This window comes from Rhinolophus sinicus, chromosome 16 (genome assembly GCF_057876585.1).
Source record: "Rhinolophus sinicus isolate RSI-liver-muscle chromosome 16, RSI-T2T, whole genome shotgun sequence".
Taxonomy (NCBI): Eukaryota; Metazoa; Chordata; class Mammalia; order Chiroptera; family Rhinolophidae; genus Rhinolophus; species Rhinolophus sinicus.
The window spans coordinates 188,773,037-188,792,256 of record NC_142516.1 but is presented as its reverse complement, the minus strand read 5'-3'; the positions used below and the strand labels follow the sequence as shown (position 1 = coordinate 188,792,256).

Sequence of the window (19,220 nt, the reverse complement as noted above, 5' to 3'; positions counted from 1 at the left end):
CTGGACCTTGTTCTAATTTCAGAATTTTGCTTTTTTTTTAAATCACTAGCAGTAAAATACAGTGTGATTTTATTTAAATCAAAATCTGGCAGCTTAACCACATCGTGCATCGGAGACAAACTCCGAGTCCTCACGGGCGACGGGTGGGGGAGGTAGTGGGGCCACAGCTCAGAGGCTGGCGGTGGTGGTGCCCTCAGAACGGACCCTGGAGACACTGCCGGGGCACGTCCAACCCGCCACCCGCAGCTCTGTCTGTGATTCAGGAAACAAGCATCACTGTGGCTACCACATTCTAAACTCGTGGTTCTTGAAACGCAGACTTTAGAAGGTAACGAGGGTAAGGAAAGGCTCACGTTTGTATTTTCCCCCCGTAATTGGCAGAATCAGCCCGAGGCCCACATGCTGTGCCCCCCTCCCCCACCACTTCCCTTGGACTGAGCTCATCACCCGTTACACCTGCTCCGGTGTCCCTAACATTATGCATTGCTCATGATTTCGTCATTTCATGTGCCAGACAGAGTTCTCCTAACCCTGCCCTTCACGGGTCAGTCCCGGTTGGTTCTTGTCTCGCTTGACGCCGGGTGGACGCCGGCTCATTTTAACACGAGCTTGAGCATGAGAGAGTGAAGCAGCTGCTCTCACTGCCGTGCGTAGGGACACCCTTCTCTGGGCCGTAAAAGGATAGAATGAACGGTAAAGGCAGGACAGTGGGGGTGTGGGAAAGACCATGTGGGCTTCGGGCCCTGGGCGCCTGCTCCCACCTTTGCAGCCCATGACTCTAAGTAAGTTGCTTCACTTTGGGGGGCCCCAGTGTCCTTGTACAACATAGCATTTCTGTTTGGTCAAAGTTGTGTTTTGACAATTAATTAAGCTATGTTTTTAAAGTCATTGCACATGCATAACTTTGGGACTTAAAAATTTATTTCCTTTTGGTCTTTGTTTTTCACAATGATCCAGGGATGGGAGCCACGATTCCATTCACGGGTCCCAACGATAAGCTCATGAGGGTAGAAACCCTATTTTTATTTCTTTTTCACATAGTTATAACTCAAAAACTAAATTTATTAAATTGAACAATTAAAAGTTGATTGAAAACAGCTTATAGTGCCTTTCTTTAAAACTGCACAGGAACCATTCATAGAGCCAGTCATCAAACAGAATTCCTCCTGACACGTTCGCTGCTAAGTGATTCTGTACTTCTGCCTGTAGGAGTGAGAACACTGAGCGGTAAAGGTGGCGTTTGTCCCTCAGAGCTCAAGGGCTTCTGTGTGGGTGCAGTGGATCAGCTGTGTCTCAAGTGGCCTCACAAGGGCTGGGGACTTGCATTCTGGCTGTGATTGTGCTGCGTGCCGGCCTCCACCCTGACCCTGCTGCTGTGTCCTTCCCGTCTCCCTCCACACGCGACCTGACATGGGTGGTCACTCCTGCTTCTCCCGGTTCTCCCGTGGTTATTGGGCAGATCTAAGGGCGTGAAACCTGGCGCTGTCCACCGCCCTGATCATGTGTAAGCTCTCGCTCTCGTGCTGGAAGCGTTGACTTCTCAGTACGAATCAAAATAGATGAGACCAGTATATAAACAAAAATCTGGTGCTATTACTGGTCAGTCCCAACAAACATCTCTAATATGAATTTCATAAAACTCTGAAGAATGACCCCTTATTACCTCTACTAACTAGCTAGTGCAAACTGGCTCGCTTTTTAGTGGCTGTGTTCTTTCCTAATTCATTATTTCCTTCCCCTGCCGTTTAAAATCCTAACTTCTGTGACTTAAATATACAATTTAAAAGAACTCGTATGTAGAAGTTTGTAATTTCTCCGTACCCACACCCCCCACCCTCCCACACTCCCGCTTTCTCTCATGCTGACTCTCTCCTCACCATGGGAATAATGGGATTTCTGAGGTTAAAGTTAAAGCTTCGTAAGTCCTCAGAGAACTTCTCCTAATTACTCTTAACACCCAGCAAACATGATACTGAGAAAGACTTATTTGGGGGAAGTTTGGAGCTATTAAAGATGTAAGCAAGCTGGAGTTCAGTTTGCGTCTGTACTCTGAAGTAATAATTTACAAAGTGTGTAAAAGGACGTCTTAATCTTATTGATTTCAGTGCTTAGGAACTAAATAAAATTACACTATGTTTGCCACACTAAATTCTAGAGCTAGAGGGGGAAATAAATTCTTTAATCCTCCTCCATCCCCGTTTCTAGAACTACCAGGTCAAATGTGGTACAACCATCAAGAGACATGAGAGGACTGTTTATAACTTAACATCTTAAAATCAAGTTGCAATTTAAAATAAGACTTAGGAACTTTGAAAGACATAAAAGACCTAATTTGTAAAAATAAAATGTCTTAGCTTTAGTTCCATGTCTTTGTCTAAGCTTGAAAATGATAGCATGCAAAATGCTTTTCAAGTCACTACTTTTCAGCTATTCAGGATGACAGTGTGCATGAATGTGTGTGTGTGTGTGTTTCATCTTACATTGCAGCAAATTACAAATACGTGTACATGTGAGGGGTGTACATGATTGGCATATATGTGTATGGCGTCTACATACAATATAGACAACTAAATACAATAAAATTCTGTACGACACTGACCCAACTGCTGACTAATCAAAGTCTTTGGGAAAGAAGTGGGACAGAAACAGAGACGTCAAGTATTAGACATTTTCTGTTGATTCTCAAAAAGATTCGTGTTCTCGCCGTTGAAGCAGAGAAACTAAATTGAGGTTTGAAGAGAAGCAGATGTCACAGGTGAGAACTCTTTAAGAACAAAGAAGAATGTGCGTAGTCTGAGAAACTGTAGCTGCAGTGACACGCACCGAAACTGGAGCTAAAGTTGGTTACTCTGCGTGTTTCAGCTACTAGATCTCCTCCAGGTGCCTAGTGTCAAGGGCAGAGCCCTGGCATGGGTGCAAAGTGGTTGTTCATGCCAGAGGCCACTCCACGCTTTTCTTGCCTCTCCACAGCCCAACGTGATACGTCTCACAATTGGCACGAGTGTGCCTTCCGAGTTCCAATGTTTGCAGTGCCTTCAAAAGCAGACCACCTATCACGCAGTTAAGGCAGAGGAGGGGGTCATTTTCACTCACAGAAAAGCCTGGAATTGAAGATTGCCAGTGCCAATCTTATGTCCTGGGAGCTTCGTGACCATAGGATCTGTTTTCCCTCCAAGGCCGAGTAGTGCTTTGTGGAGAGGAAGACCCTGAACGTTCACTCTGTAGTGTAAAAGTGAACATTTCCAAGTGAGTGTTCCCATGTAGTGTGTGGCCTCTCCCTCCTCCCTGCATGGCCAGGAGCTTGAGAACCACCTAGAAACAAAGCCGGTCTGACCCACGTGGACAAATGTACCTTGACACGTCCTGGCTCTTGGCCTAGACCATTTAGTTCTTCTCTTTCTGGTTTATTGCCCTGGAATGTCTTTCTGTTTAGTATCTCTTGTTTTTATTGTCTGCGACTGAAACGTGGATATAGAAATCTGCCCCATGAAATTCCATGCTAGTCTAAGGAAAGTCTTAATACAGGAAATAAAGAGGGGACGAAGATTTCCCCTCCCATAGGCAGCTCCTGCTCTGTTCTCCTTCAGCAAACGTTTCCCGTCCTTGCCGTTGGCACTTGGCTGCTCTTATCAAAACAGTTCCAAGATACTTGAAGCTCCCAAGGGAGGGGACGTGGCTCTTTCCCGTTTCATGTGGTGGCCTCACACAACTCATGTCCTGCAGCAATGCCGAGCCTCGCCTTTGGGGCTGAAGAGGACCAGGCACTGGTGCTGTTGATTTGTGGGTCCAAGCACCTCTGCAAAGGTCCCCACTCCAAATCGGAAAGGACTCTGCACGTTCATGTTGCCCCCTTCTTAAGCAGTGGTCGAAGCGCTCTTCAACGTGTGGGGCCTTGAGCTGCTTCTCTTTCCTTCAAATTCCAAGGAGTTGTCCCAATGTGATTAACATTTTAGGGCCATCGCTGGCACCATAGTGGCACAGATTGTTGTTCGGTGTCATTTTGATTTGCTAACAGAGTTGTACCTTAAACACAGCCTTTAAAAGCTGGCAACACGGCCAAGCTCAGGCATCCAGAATACAATATTTTAATACCACGTAGACATGTATTCTTTAATGTAAAATACATCCTGATGTTTTTCCTTACCCCCCAAACTTTAGAATGATCAAATTTGACAGGAAAATAAGTCCATTTATGAGGCAACCATGGCAGATTAATACCACATTGAACTGTCTCCCTCGCTATCTTCCTTCCCACCAAGATTATTGTTTTTTCTACTAAAGGGAAAGCAATCTTGAAATTGGCAGTGGGGTGGGGAGAGGAAAATATTGATAGTGCACGAAAAGTGTTCCCAACTTTGAGATTTGGGAGTCGGTCCCTTACCAACAACATAGATCCTGTTCAAGGCGTTGTTTCTACTTAAATGAAGCTCCATGTCCTGATGCCTTTTAATTAACTAGTTTTTGTCCATCTGGATGCCCCAATTTCCCTATGAAACTAACAAACAAGTTGAGGTTTCGTTGGAAACATTTAACTCTCTGGCATTTAGAAATGAGACAGTACAGCTTCTCCCGTCCATGGCACACACACCCACGGAGGATGGTTTTGTCCCACTTGATCCCTTCGCCCCACCCAACTCCTGTCATCCTCTCTCTTCTGGATTGTCACGCAGCCCTCTAACTGCTCCCGCACTGTGTCACCGGAGAGTCACAGAGAATGCTCAGTGCAAATTTGACCTCCCAACCTTGCACCTTAGCCTGTGAGGCAGAGCGCACAGCCCCTGGCGTGGCAGCACAAACCTTCCCGACCTGCTCTCGGTGATCTCCTGGCCTCGCTTCCTGTGCACCTTGCCTGCTGGCTGCACCTGACCACGTAGGCTGCCTCCCAGCTGCCATCTTGGTCTGCGTCTCCCTGCGCCTTCAGTCCTTCCCCTTCTGAGATGATATCCTGCCCCATGGCCCGTCTTCATCAGGAATCATTTTTCCTTTTGTTTCATTTGTGTTTGTTTCATTTATTTGTAAATCTCCGAATACTATAGGTTTGTGTTTTTGTTTTCTTGGGATACTGAAATTCTGTAGCCATTCTACAGCCATAGGTTCTAGCACCACCAAGCAAAACATTTCCTCTACAATTAGTTAGAAAACGTGAACGCAAGAGTACGAAATCCAGGGGTCTTCTGTTTGAAAGTTTGACCTGCTCTTCCTGGTTCTCCATCATGAGAAAACTGAAACATCTTTTGAGGTCTTCAGACAGAAAAGTGTCAAAGCTGGGTTCTCTTCCCCCTTTTCATGTTTTTTTTTTATTTTAATCTAGACATTTTGCTGCCTAAGCAGATGTGCACTCAGCAGTAGTCAGTGAGAGATGCTGAGATTAAAGGGGAAACGCGGGAGAGACATGCCTGGGGGAAGCTTTGTCCTCCTGAATGCTTAGGGGAGCCTGGGGTGAATGCTTTGCTGTGCTCTGGAGAGAATGTGCACGTGCCCCCTGAGCTGGGGACTAAGCATGTCCCTGTTTCCTCTGTGTTGCTGCCGTACTGGCGTTTGCATGGCCTGGAAAAGCCCTTGTCAAGGCCACTTGCCTCCCACTGGCTCTAATCCCGGGCCTGTCTGTCCACAGCAGGGTAAGGCCTGTGGGGGCACGTCGGTTTTCAGGGGTGGGGGTGGCAGAGGTAATAAGCAGGTCCACTTCCGTCCCCCGTAACTGCATAAGCTCTTTCAAGCACTTCTGATAACTGATTTCTTCTGAGCTCTTCTTTTCTGTGAATAACTGAGTGGCTTTCTGCTGTCTGACGCAGCGTCTGGATAACGCCTTTCCTGCGCTCACTACGGTATAAAAAGACCAAAATTGCGCGCGTTGCTGACTCTAAACTTGAAGACGTGACCAGGCATAGAGCCGTGGGCCCCGCTGGTGCCACGCTGATGCCATTAGCCTGGCCCCCCTCCTGTGGCAGGTACAAGTTTAAACCGTTTGTGCTCACCGGGCTACCTGGCTCTTCAGGTCATCTGTCGTCGCTTGTATCTGTCAGTCTGACCACACATTCCTTTTTGGTATCTAATTGGGAGTTTTATCAGACACTCGCCTCACTTTACCATCGCTCCAAAATCTAAGGAGATGTACTTTTCCCCTCGAAACGTTCACTCATTTCCTATGGATGAAATGGCTATTTTTCATCATTATCAGCCATTTGAAATCTGTGCTGGCTTAATGTGGCTGGATAGTAAGCGCCTATAAATTTGGGCATTTCGTATGGCAGGACGTGCCGTGGATGACGCATGGGAGGCTTTGGGGCGGCTCCTGAGGCACCTACACATTGACCCATATCTCTGTTCCATGTCCACCCAGAGCTCTGGCTAACAGCACCATACAGGTACGTGTAAGCCAAGGGCAGATAAACGCAGCGGACACTGTAAGTCGCGTGAATGTTTACACACAGCGGAAGAGTTAGAGCAGCTCACAGCTGCGGAAAGTCATACGTACACCTACATATCATCTCACTTGACTCTCACACGGCCTTGGCTTGGGTTTCCCCCAAAGCAGCGTCTGAGACGCAGCTGCCTGCAGGGAGTAGCTGCAGGCCAGGCCAGGGAACGAGTCGGGGGAGCCAGTTCACACGCGTGGACCCAGCCCACCAGACCTCCCAGGAGCCCTTGGAAAAGTCTCAGAGCTGTCTGCCTGGGGAAGAACGAGGGTGCCTCATCCCTGCTGGGCAGGGCCACCCCCGCGGGTGTCCCGTCTCCCACACTCTCAGGGTGTGGTTGCAGGAGCACCAAGAGGTCCCCCCTGCCTCCCCAGGCAGCTGGGAGTCAGGACGCTGCTGGGCAGGGGTCCTTGGTACCCATCAGGGCTGGGATCTGCCCCGCAGCATGCTGCCGAAGCCCCCTGGGACTGTCCCTGTGGGAATGGCTAGAAGAGAAAGTAAGCCGAAAGGACTCCAAGTCATCCCAAGAGGTGCCCCTGAGGTAGAGAGCAGGCTTCTCTCCTGCCACAGGCCCATGGCTGCCGTCCATTGGGACAGAAGGTGGGCCAGAGCTAGGTGGCCCAGGACCCCCGTGCTGTGGGATCTGGGTGGAGCTCGCGTCGGCCGCCTGGTGGAAAGGGGCGCCTGTCCCGCCCAGTACGTTGCAGAGGAGAGCTGTCATAAAGTCAGCCACTCCGAAAATGACCGTTTCTATCAGAGTGGAGAAAGCGAAAGGCTGGAAACTGGAGCCCAGAGGGCCACATACAGAAGACAGCAGGAGCCGGACAGGCTACGCAGCGTAAGCAGGTGAGAAGAGATGCCCTTTGACGCAGCCGAGAGCCAGCACACACGGGTGTTGTGGAGACGGCTGCCCGTGGTCTGCTTCCTGGGATGTTTTGTCAAGTTCTCCGCTTAGGAGACACTAGTGATGTTTCCTACAGAGGTCGGAGGGGAATATACAGCTATTCTCTTTTATAAAATGAACGGAACTATCAATTGTCACAAATGGGAGCCGCTGGAATTTAGCTCTGGGGATGAGGTTGATGAGTTGAAAGTGACGCTGTTCTCGCTGCTCTGACATCAAGGTGCACGGAGAGGGAGAGTAAAGACAGTAAATGGCACATAGACCCTTTGAAACATGTATATCCACAGACATGCACATTCGTAAACATACATGTCTTCACATGTGAAGCTATCTGTAGCTGTAGATAGAAATATGTTCCTCCGTTTTCGCTTCTCTGTGGGGTGATAGACCTTCAAAAGCCAGGGGAAGGCTTTAGAAATCACTAATATTGTTGCACTCCCTCACTTTATGAATAAGGATTCTAGGACCTGGTCACAAGGCTCCTAGCGGAGTAAGAATTCACACGCCAGCCGCCCAGGGCCTAGTCCCGCTCTCACACTGCACTGATACACCTGCAGTCACCGAAAAACATGTGCCCCGGAGTTTTCAGTGTTATGCCTTCATTTCTGTGACGACGTGTTCGATCCCAAAGGTTATGTATATCTTTGGTCCGTCCTGCTGCTGTTGTCTCTTCCCGTGTTATGTGGGTTTGCTAATAAAATCCTGGGTAGATTTCTGGGGACAAGACAGTGTGACCATCTTTGGAGCGGGCTTTTTTTTCCCCAACATGAAATAAACTTATGCTGTTATACTCGGTTGAAAGGAAAGGAAAAGGCTAAAAACATTGAAATGCTTTTTTCTTAGGATACTGGTAAGACAAACTGGTAGTTCTTTATAAGGAAAGCAGGAAGCCTGAGTTGTTTCTTTAAAAGAAAGGGAGGGAGGGGGCTTGGGAATGCTGGAGAAGTGTCCGGCGCCCTACTGAGCCCTGAGCTCCGCTCCGGCCCCCGTCCAGTGCCGCTGCTGCTTTCTCTCCTCCTCCCGCCTCTTTTAAACCAAAGGGTGGCAAGGAGACTGATGGACAGAAGTGGGATGATACTGGAAGGTGCTCAAAGGACATCAGACTAATTTGCATGAAACTTAGCGAGGAAGTGTTCCATCTTTCCTATGTGATGGGCCACTGACCCATCCCCAGCAAAACGTGTCCTTCTGGTATGTTCTCAATACGGTGACCCACGGCTCTGTCCTGTAGGCCCGAACAGAACACCGTTCTATCTGCTTGACCACTAGTTAGAATGAGTGGACGCGGCAACTTTGTGTGCTGTCGCCAGGATTTGCTGTCCTGCAAGCACAGTGTGAGGGTGCCTTGTGTGTGTGTGTGGGGGGGGGTCTGTGTGTGAACCTCACTTAGCATCACCGTCTAGTCCATTGAATAAAGCCGCCCAAACCACAAACAACAGTCGCTGCTGTAAGAATGCTGGGAAATATTTAGGCAAGTGCATTCTTTTCATTTGGATTTTCATGTTCAAAAAGCTGTAGCTGCTGCTTTTTAATTTTATGGTTTTATAACAGCTAAAGGTCAAGCTTTTCTGAACCATGTAGGAGAGAAAGTTTGCCTTTTCTACGAGACCCGATTAACTCTCACGTGAAGCTCGGTTCCGTCCTCATTATCTCAAGTGTTTAAAGCGACAGACTTTCCATATTTTTGTATTTCTGTTCATCAGTGGCCCGTGCACGTACTTTAAAGAGTCATATACCTGTCTGTGATTTGCAGAAGCGAAGTGATCTAAAACCAATCAATTCTTTTTTTAACCAAGAAATATAAATTATTTGTTTAATTAGGCAATGATTTGCACGTTCATTTTTTAATGCTGTAATGCATTTTTAAGCATGTTAACAATTTATTTTAAACCTGGTCCACGGTAGAATGTTTTTGTAATCAAACAATGCAGCAAAAGCAAAACAATATTCAATGCCCAAATTATGTGGCAAGACAGAACAGCAGGGCTTCTTCTTTTTTTTTTTTTACACTAAATATAATGCTGCTCTTCATCTCTTGATCTGAATTTTGCTCAGAAGTGTATTCAGTATCTGTCAGAGTGTTTACTGTTCACTACTGACATGCTGGGACTGCCTTTCGCTTTGGAAGGCATGAAGCAGCCTGAGGCATGGGCCACCTCTGTCTGGGGCCCACAGTCCTGGGTACGGGCCTGGCGGCCCCATGCGCCGCGCCGTGTGGATGGCTCAGGGCGACTCCACGGCGAGAGGGCCTCACGGGGCCGCTCAGATGGTGGTTATGACTGTGGACAAGTCACCGAGCCTCTAATTATGCCTCTCAGGCCTCCCGACCCAAAATAAGAGCGTCTTGCTACAAAATATATGTTGTATCAGACTTCTCTTTACAAAATACCAGCTCTGGGGGTGATGTTTCTAACTCATCTTTGGAGGAAGCTTATTTCAATCTTTTGTTTCCGGGTGTGTCATTCGTATACCGTGTTTACCCAAAAATAAGACATAGCCAGGCAGTCAGCTCTAATGCGTCTTTTGGAGCAAAAGTTAATATAAGATCCAGTTTTATTTTGCTATAAGAGCAGGTCATATAGAATATAAGACCCAGTCATATTTTACTATACCATAAGACCGGGTCTTATAATATAATATAACATAATATAATATAATACAATACAATGTAATATAATACCGGGTCTTATATTAATTTTTGCTCCAAAAGACACATTAGAGCTGATTGTCTGGCTAGGTCTTATTTTCAGGGAAACGTGGTGTTGGGGGAGGCGCTTTCTCTTCAGTGATTGAGTAAGAATGATACGAAAATGTGGCCATAAAATTAAGGTCTCATTGCTCCAAGCAGAGTTTAAACACATTTTCTTATTTCTGTAGCTTTAGTTACCATGTGATTTTCACATAAAATTCCACTCTAAGAAGGAATTCATGTATATAAAGACACAGATATGGAACGTGGCATTATACCCACCGTACAAGAACCTTTCCTACCTACTAACTTGCTATATTGAAACTCTGTTGAACTGTCCAAATGATGAAGATTTGAAATACGTTTTGTGCCCAGTTATATGGCGCTTACTTGAACCTGCTAAGTAACATTCCTTGGTGAGCACCTTTGCTAGGTTCTTTCTCACAACAGAATTGTTAGTTTTGCTTGTAACGTTGCCCCATGGGACCGATCTGATGTGAATACACTGCCACTCTGTATGTACAAGTCACATAACAGATTGCTATCCAAATTAAATGCTGTCACAGGCATTCACGTGGAGCCGCAGAAGCCGCACACACGAGTCCTTACTATGGTGCTACCCCTGGTATGTCAAGGTGAAGCATGGAGCAAACTCCCGGATGGTGACAGAAGCCAGAATGATGATTTCTGGACAGGAGCTGTTTAGGGGGGTGCAAGCCGGGTTGTTAACTGCTAAGGACTGTAAGGGAACCTTTGAGGGTGCAGGAGATATTTTAGAACCTGCTCTCCATGCTAGTTACATGAGTACATTCATATTTTAAAAGTTCACACAGCTGTCAGTGTAAGGCTACTGTACTTTATGCATTTCCTGTGTTTTAGACCACAATGATAAGATTTTTAAAAGGAAAGGATATTAAAAATGAAATATTTGACAAATTTAGCTGTGACACTGTGACCCTAATTACTTGAATGGCTTTATTTCCCTCCATCTGCAACTTTCATCGGGTTCTACCGAAATACTGCCTAAGGAAATGAACTTGGGAAAAGTGGTTTTAAAGAGAGCTGTAGGTTAAACCATTTCAGCTCCCCGAGGAGGGTTAAAAATATTCCGTTAGGTAAATTAGTAATTTAACATTCTGAAACTCGATTCTTTCCGGATCAAGCATAAAAGGCATTTGCTCTTGGAAGACCAAGAAAGAATTCATGCAGTTCCCATTAGTCTAAAAATAAATAATAAATAAATAAATGTCTGAGTCATGGGTTGCATTTTGTTGGAGTTCAGTGGCTTCAAGTGTCGGGAGAAAGTGATTTATTCTCTCAGTAGTTGTGCTACCCATTGCCCACTGGAGTAAATACAAAATTACTCTGAGAAAACTGAAATAAATGAATCAGTCTTGAATTTAATCATAGTTCGAGTTACTCCAATTCAAGTATTTGCTGCTTTTGAGTAATGTTATAAGAACCTGAATAAAGTAGCTTTATTAGTGTTGGATTAAGTTGGGAAAGAAATTGCATTTGTGATTTTTGAAGCTGTCGTGCTGTCAGGATTACAGCACAGGTTTGGGACGGCGACACACCTGGGTGTGAGGCCCAGCTCAGCTCTGTACTGGCTCCCAGTTCAACTTTTCGCCTCAGGTTCCTCATTGGTAAAGTGGGCATACAAATGCCTACTGGGCTCTGTTAGTGTGAAAATTAAGTGGAGCAAGGTAGCACCCTTCCCAAGCAATTAAATGGAGCAAGGTAGCACCCTTCCCAGGCAGTGTACCGCGGAGGCCGTTTGCATGTCCAGGGAAAACCCAGCGGTTCTCCACATCTGTGCGCTGCCTGGAGACCTCGTGCCCAACGCGGCGCAGTCAGCACCGTTAGATGGCGCCACTGTGCAAAGCCGGGCTTTGGGTGGTCGCTGTCCTAAAACCCACATCCTGCAGGAACAGCAGTTAGCCTGGAAGTTGAAATGAGGGTCCCACCTGATTCCAGAGTCCGAGAAGCTGGGCAGTGCCTAACCGGCCAGTGCAAATACACTCCACTCCTAAGTAATTGGGTCTCCTTAAGAGGAAAGTCAAGTGCCATTTTTTTCTTTTCAATTTGTGCGTATTTGTGTTTGCACCTGGCTAGTACATTGTCAGGACATACATACCTATGTTGTTTGAAACTAATTACTTAACAAATATAACTGGTCGATAACTTTTGGTCTTCAGGTGCGGGGGGGTGGGGTGGAGGGTGGAAATGGTGAGAAACTAAGGGTGCCATGAGCTGAGAAAGTTGTAGAACATCTCACATGGAACCTTGCACTTAGTAGGGTGTCAACTTGATCCACCCTCTTCCTTCCCTTCCCTCAACCAGATACTGCCGTTAAGTGCCATCTCTGTGATTTCAAGCGCTAGTAAATTGTATAAGATCTTCATTAAGACGTATACTCGAGTATTTTCCTGCTTCTGAAACCATTTAAGGAAACAGCCATGTTTCTTGCAAGCTAGTTGTGTGGCACGGTGTCTCCTTCCAGGCTAACAATGTGCTTCGGGGCGGACGTTCTCAGAGAACCATGCTTGTGTTCTGGGGGGGGGGGGGGGCCGGGGGGGGGCGTGGTGGCCTCAGGCTGCTGTGTTTTGGGTGGTGTATAGTGGAGGTACCGAATGTGTGCCAGTTTTACAAAAGTGGTCTGTTTCTGCATGTAATTGATAGTTTGCATGCGTGCCACCCTCACTTGCTCAAAGTTGAACTAGTTTTATGGCATACAGAAAAACCAAATTTACTTGAATGCCGAAACAATTTGGGAAGTAAACTTTCATTGTGATTCTCCAAATGCTTGTGGTAAAAGTACAAGGCACTTGAATCATTTTCCCATGATTCGTTTCAGTTCTGGAGGTCTGCCCCCTCTCCCTAACCCTATCGCCTTGCATGCATGTCTCCAATGGAAGCTAGTGGAAAATTCCTGTCCCCGCTCACTCCACTGCCACGAGTTATAGAAAGCATGCCATTCAGAATTGACTTTTGCTTCTGCATGCTTGAATTTTTACTCACAACTTGAAGGAAAAAAAACATTTCAAGAGATATTTCCCTATCAGTGGGGAAAGGGGCCAAGCTTCACTTTGGGCCACCATAGCACAGCTGACTCACTGTATTTCATCTTTAGGGGCTCAAATATTTATGCCTAGTGCTTTTTCAGTGATAGTATATGACAGTGCAGCACACCGTCACTTCTTTTTCAAAGCCACAGTGACACTCAGTCACACAAGTCACTTAAGGTTCACCTCTTAACTGACTCATTCAGTGGGAACAAGCAGCTCACATGCAAGTGGGAATAAGGGATGCGGGCGCACACAGGAAGTGGGAATGATGCGAGGATGCATATAGGAAGACGAGAGCAGTAACAGAGTTTTTCCTATTGTTAGCTTTGTTTGTTGCAATTAAAATGAGTCATCCTGCCCCTATTTTTTAACCAGAAATCACTGTGGTTACTGCTATGATTTGGTCTTGACTCCTACAAGCCAGTTTAATTTTACCAGTGGTAGTGAATTCTTGAAAGCCTCTTTGGTTGTAGAAATCTGGTTTCAAATTAAAGTGGACAGCTTAAATTCTGTGGCTTAGCGTCTTTGTGGAGTCCCTTGGGCAGAAGGACCTCCCCTGGAGTTTTGGCTGGTCTTTGGATACAAATTCTGAGTGGTTGGTCCCACTGGAATCTCGGCCCCCTTCTGGGGTGACTTTGGCTTAAGGAGGCCAAAGTTAGAACGGACGTGAGGATTTTGTCCATAATGCCTGTCCTGCAGCCCAGCATTTTCTAGGTGGTTTGTGGAGACTTCTTTCCATTGCTCCTGAGCCCCTAAACCATTTGTCCGCTGGAGCACGGATGCCTTTGGGGAGACGTCCCTGCTAGTGTAGGAAAAGTACTGAAAACGACAGTAGTAAACTCAGCTGGGATGTGAATCCTCGTCTCAATCCTTGTCCCCAACAGCCACTAGCTCTACTGTGGCCGACCTCTGAGAAGGGCCTCTTGGCATTTCACGGCCCCTTTGCTCTGCATCTCAGTGGGCCCGAAGCTGCTCAGGAAGCAAGATCAGGCCGGCCCACGATGCGCGAGGAGCTGGGGTGAGCCGTGGCACAGAGGCACACCTAACGGGCTTTCACAGTGGTGACCATAAGGCATTCAAGTTGAAGCGTAACACCGTCTAGAAAGATTGGGGGTGGGGGGGGAGGAGAAACCCTGGTGCGCCCTGAAGCAAGCTCTAATCTGGAAAACTGTATAGAATCACCTCTCTGTGACGACGCTGGAAAAGCAAGTGTTGTCAGGGGAGAGGTGAAGATTAGAAAGGGGGGGGGGGTGGAAGGGTACTTGTCAGGCCCTTTGTTTTAGCCCCACCCTATCCCCTTGTTCACCTCCTATTTTAACCTCAGTGGGAACATATTAGGTTTGGCCAGCACTTAAAACATTCCTCTGAAGTTCTTTCTGGCACCTCAGGAATACAGCAAGACCAGGCCTCAGCATATTTTCTGAAGAGTGGATTTCATTAGAAGGTAGGTTAGTCTTGGAAATCATTAAGGGCAGCTTTAAGTCAATCCAACAGTCTAGCTTCCAAAGATAACAGTACAGCAAAAACAATGCGTGGGGTTGTCCAAGTAAGAAGTGTTGGCTTCCATAAAAGAACACAACTATCCATCAACAGTCGTACAGTGGGTACATAAATTGTGTCATGCTCCTACAGCGAAACGCTACACTGCAATGGAAAGGGCAGATTTCAGTACATACAAGGCATGGATGCATCACCGCAATAATACTCAAAGTGCCAGAAAACAAAAGCTAGTGTATTGTTCCAATTATACGAAATACAAAATAGAGCAAAATAACCTGTCGTGACAAGGGGCAGAGTAGAAGCTGACCGCGTGGGAGGGGGCAGGAGAGAGCCATCTGGTGGTCATCACTCAGGTACCTAAAAATGTCACCAGGGCACATACACGGACAGTTTGTTCATTTCATTCTAAGCTCAACCTCGGAGGGAAAACAAGTGCTGCATCCGGTAGAACAGATGGCACAGCTCGGAGCTGGCTCCCCTAAGCCAGCAGGCTGAACAAATGGGAAGGCGGGGGCTGGCCTCGGGGCGCAGGGGCCGTGAATGGGCGCAGCTCCTGCTCCGGAAGGCTTTTTGCACCCACTCTTACTCCTTCAGGGCCGAAGTTCAGTTTTACCCCCTTCACTTGCTCATCCGTGAATCCCTCCCTGGGTCTGAAAACATTGCCAAGTACGTGCCATTGCCTCGAACTGCCACTGGCTGCCATCATGCTGTGACGGTGCCAGAGGGTGGTGTGCAGCTTTCGCCACTGGGCTCTCCCTGCTGCTCAGCAGCCTGGGGTCCCTGTTGCGAGAGTGAAAAGCGGAGCTCGGGAGGCGGCAGAACACTGCTGTCCCTCTCCGGGCTTTGGAATAAGGCATCCCTGGGCCCTGCAGCCTGGAACCTCGCAAGTCACCTAATATGTCAGCACTTCTCAGCACTCCCCAGGGTAAAACGGAAACGGTGACATCTACCCGAATGGGTCTTCTTGCTCTTTCCCATATCGGGTCTTACTCTCCGTGTGGGCACGCTTTGGGTGTGACCACTGTATGTGGTGACAGAAGGGCAGCGGCTGGGGGAGCGCGGTGAAGTCTGTTAGCTCTTCTGATCTGCACAGAAAGATGTGCGGCTTTTTGTTTCCATCTCGGGGAAATCTGTGTGATTGTACGAAGCTCTGAAATGGAGAAACTTGACAAAAGTCGTACCAACTCTGTACCATCTGATACCATCTGAGCTTGAGTTTCTTCTCTGAAGGGAAGAAGGGAGCGTCTGCTTTCAGTGGGCTATCGGGAAATTAAATGAGCTGGTGTCACCACCCCGCATGCACCCGACAGTGCCTGCTGCTGTCATGACAATAGGCAGCTTCGTCACCACTGTCACTGTACAGTAGCAACTACAGAGCGCCAGAAGGGAGGAGAGACCTTTCTCTGCTTTGACCTCCAGCAGCTGCTCTCATACGCACAGTATCCTTTTTGCAAAAAGTCCGTAGACTTTTTAACAAACAAGTGAATGACGCTGACGTCATAGTCGTGAGCTACAAGCCCCCTCGTTTTGAAGAGGTGAGCCGTGGCTCGGGGTTACGTGCAGGCTGCTGGGCTGCCCTGCGTCGCTCACTTAGGGCTCTGTGTCACTGAAAACTGAGCTGGACAGAGAAAGGGTCCCAGTTAAGTGGACAGAGTTGTTTAGTCATCACACATTTTCATCCTTGTTTTCGTTCCCATCGAAAGACCATTTATTTGAACGGTGGTGGTATTTTGTGGTAAAGAAGGGGAAAGGAAAAGTAGCGTGTTATCAGTTAATTCTGTTCTTGAACCTATAAAACCTCTGTGCCCTGGGGCAGGCTAACCATTTAACAGTAAATACATTCTGTGTATTAAACAGTGTCCAATTAGAGGGGAAAGTGCACGTGGATTAATTGTGCCTGTTAAAACCCAGAAGGGAACCAGATTTGAAAATATGGACAATGAATTACACATCACAAAATGACCAATTGTTGTTTGAGAGGATGGTGTTCTGATTAACCTTGATTCTTTAAATTGTAATCTAGTTATCCCAACCATCACTGCTTGTAAGAGGATTTCACTGTTATAGTTAAACCGATTCTGGTCAGGAATTCCTGTTATTAACACTTTATTAAGTTAAAACTGGATAAGCTTTTTAAAAAGGAAATTTAAGAATCTATTCCTTAGTACTTAAAAATAATAAGGAATTCCATATACTTACAATAAAAGTTAAGCATAGACAATTAGCTTGTGGTTGGTTTTATGTGATTCAGCAAAATATCTTCTCTCTTGCAGCATTTTTGCACCAGAATTTCTCATTAAGAAATTTTGCTCCGGGAAATTTTAAGCTACATCTGTATGTAATTGTTTTTCAAGATTCCAAAGACTAGTTAGTAGTTAATAAAACTCAAAGGAATACTTTTATGATTATCCAGCATATAACTAGCACTTGATAATATCTGTTGATTCCACAAATCTTAACGGCTTTCAGAAGCTTAAAGGAAACAATACCTCTTAGGGATTTTGAATCTTTTCTACCAAGCTGTGCGGATTGACTGTAGTTAATCTCAGAATGCTGCTCGGAACGTACTGGGGCCGCTCTTTAATATTCATTTAGTTCCTGGCTTCTTCCACGACAAAAACAGAACATACAAGAGAGTTGCATTGCTTATAACTTACTGAAAGCTGAAGTGATAAAAAAAGAAATGTAACAAGAAAGGCTGACCGTCTCGACGGGCGCACAGCATTACCTGTGCGCCCGATAGGGCTCACACGGGCAGGTGCTCTAGAGGGCGCCACTGGATGACTTTGGAGCAGGGTGCGTGTGCAGAGGTGCGCTCAGCCATGTGACATGCACACAGACGTCATACATGTACACGCTCAGCCGTGTGACATGCACACAGACGTCATACATGCACACGCTCAGCCTGTGACATGCACACAGACGTCATACAGCACACGCTCAGCCATGTGACATGCACACAGACGTCATGCATGCACACGCTCAGCTGTGTGACATACACAGACGTCATACAGCACACGCTCAGCCATGTGACATGCACACAGACGCCATACATGTACACGCTCAGCCATGTGACATGCACACAGACGTCATACATATACACGCTCAGCCATGTGACATGCACACAGCCGTCATACATATACACGCTCAGCCATGTGACATGCACACAGACGTCATACATATACATGCTCAGCCATGTGACATGCACACAGACACCATACATGCACACGCTCAGCCGTGTGACATACACACAGACGTCATACATATACACACTCAGCCGTGTGACATGTACAAGATGTCATGCATGCACATGCTCAGCCGTGTGACATGTATGCAAACATCATACATGCACACGCCCAGCCGTGTGACATGCACACAGACATCATACATGCACACGCTCAGCCATGTGACATGCACACAGACACCATACATGCACACGCTCAGCCGTGTGACATACACACAGACGTCATACATATACACACTCAGCCGTGTGACATGTACAAGATGTCATGCATGCACATGCTCAGCCGTGTGACATGTATGCAAACATCATACATGCACACGCCCAGCCGTGTGACATGCACACAGACATCATACATGCACATGCTCAGCCGTGTGACATGCACAAGATGGTCATACATGCACACGTTCAGCCGTGTGACATGTATGCAAACATCATACATGCACACGCCCAGCCGTGTGACATGCACACAGACATCATACATGCACACGCTTAGCCATGTGACATGCACACAGACGTCATACATGCCCTTGACAGTGGTCCGTTTCTGTGCCGAAGGACATTTATTATCTTACAAAGATGTGCTTAGAGGTGTCTAATTCAGATTGCAGATCAGATCATTGAACCTGACACAAGTGACTGAGTTATCACTGTTCATGTGACACACAGTGCAGATCTTGAGAAGTGTGTTTCTGGTATTGTTATTAAAATGAATTGTGGTGCTAGAACCTGCAGTGGTATAACAGCTCGCAGTTTCCAAGGCACTTGTGCATTCGTTATCTTATTTGGAGCACGAAACAGTACCCTGAGGTCTCCATTGTAGGTAAGAAAACCTTGTTTCTGAAGGTCCACCATAGGGGGGTTAGCCAGTTAACTTAGTTGAATAAGGCAAGGGGTCACCAAACAAATATACAGCCGATCATGCTTTTAAAAAACAAGTCATTCACTAAGTGAAAGAAGCCAGTCTGAAAAGGCTCATACAGTATGATTCCAGCTCTGTGACATTCTGGGAAAGGCCGAACTGTGGAGACAGTAAAAAGATCAGTGGTTGGGAGGGAGGGCAAGAAGGGTGAATCGATGGAGCACGGAGGGTTTCTGGGCGGTGACAGTGCTCTGTGACACTAATGGTAGATACGTGTCATCCATGTGTCCAACCTCACAGAAGATATTAACACCGAGAGTGAATTGTCATGTGTACTGTGGACTCCGGGTGTTGATGACGTGTCAATGTCGGTTCATTGATTGTAACAAATGTGACCATCTGGAGGGGGTCGTTCAGAATGGGGGAGGCTGAGTATGTGGGGGGGGTCGTTTGTGGGAAATCTCTGTACCATCCACTCAATTTTGCTGTGAGCCTAAAACTGCTCTAAAAACTGTCTTTAAAAAAAAGTCAATTGCTACA

The 19,220-nt window shown here is 46.7% G+C and overlaps 2 protein-coding genes across 10 annotated transcripts in view; one reads left to right on the top strand and one right to left on the bottom strand.

The window, feature by feature from the left end:
• The window catches only part of MCPH1 (microcephalin 1), a 256,430-nt gene that overhangs the window by 113,977 nt on the left and 123,233 nt on the right, over positions 1 to 19,220 (top strand). The window lies entirely within an intron of this gene.
• Positions 1 to 19,220, bottom strand: part of ANGPT2 (angiopoietin 2) — a 55,452-nt gene that overhangs the window by 27,084 nt on the left and 9,148 nt on the right. The gene's annotated exons all lie outside the window — the stretch shown is intronic.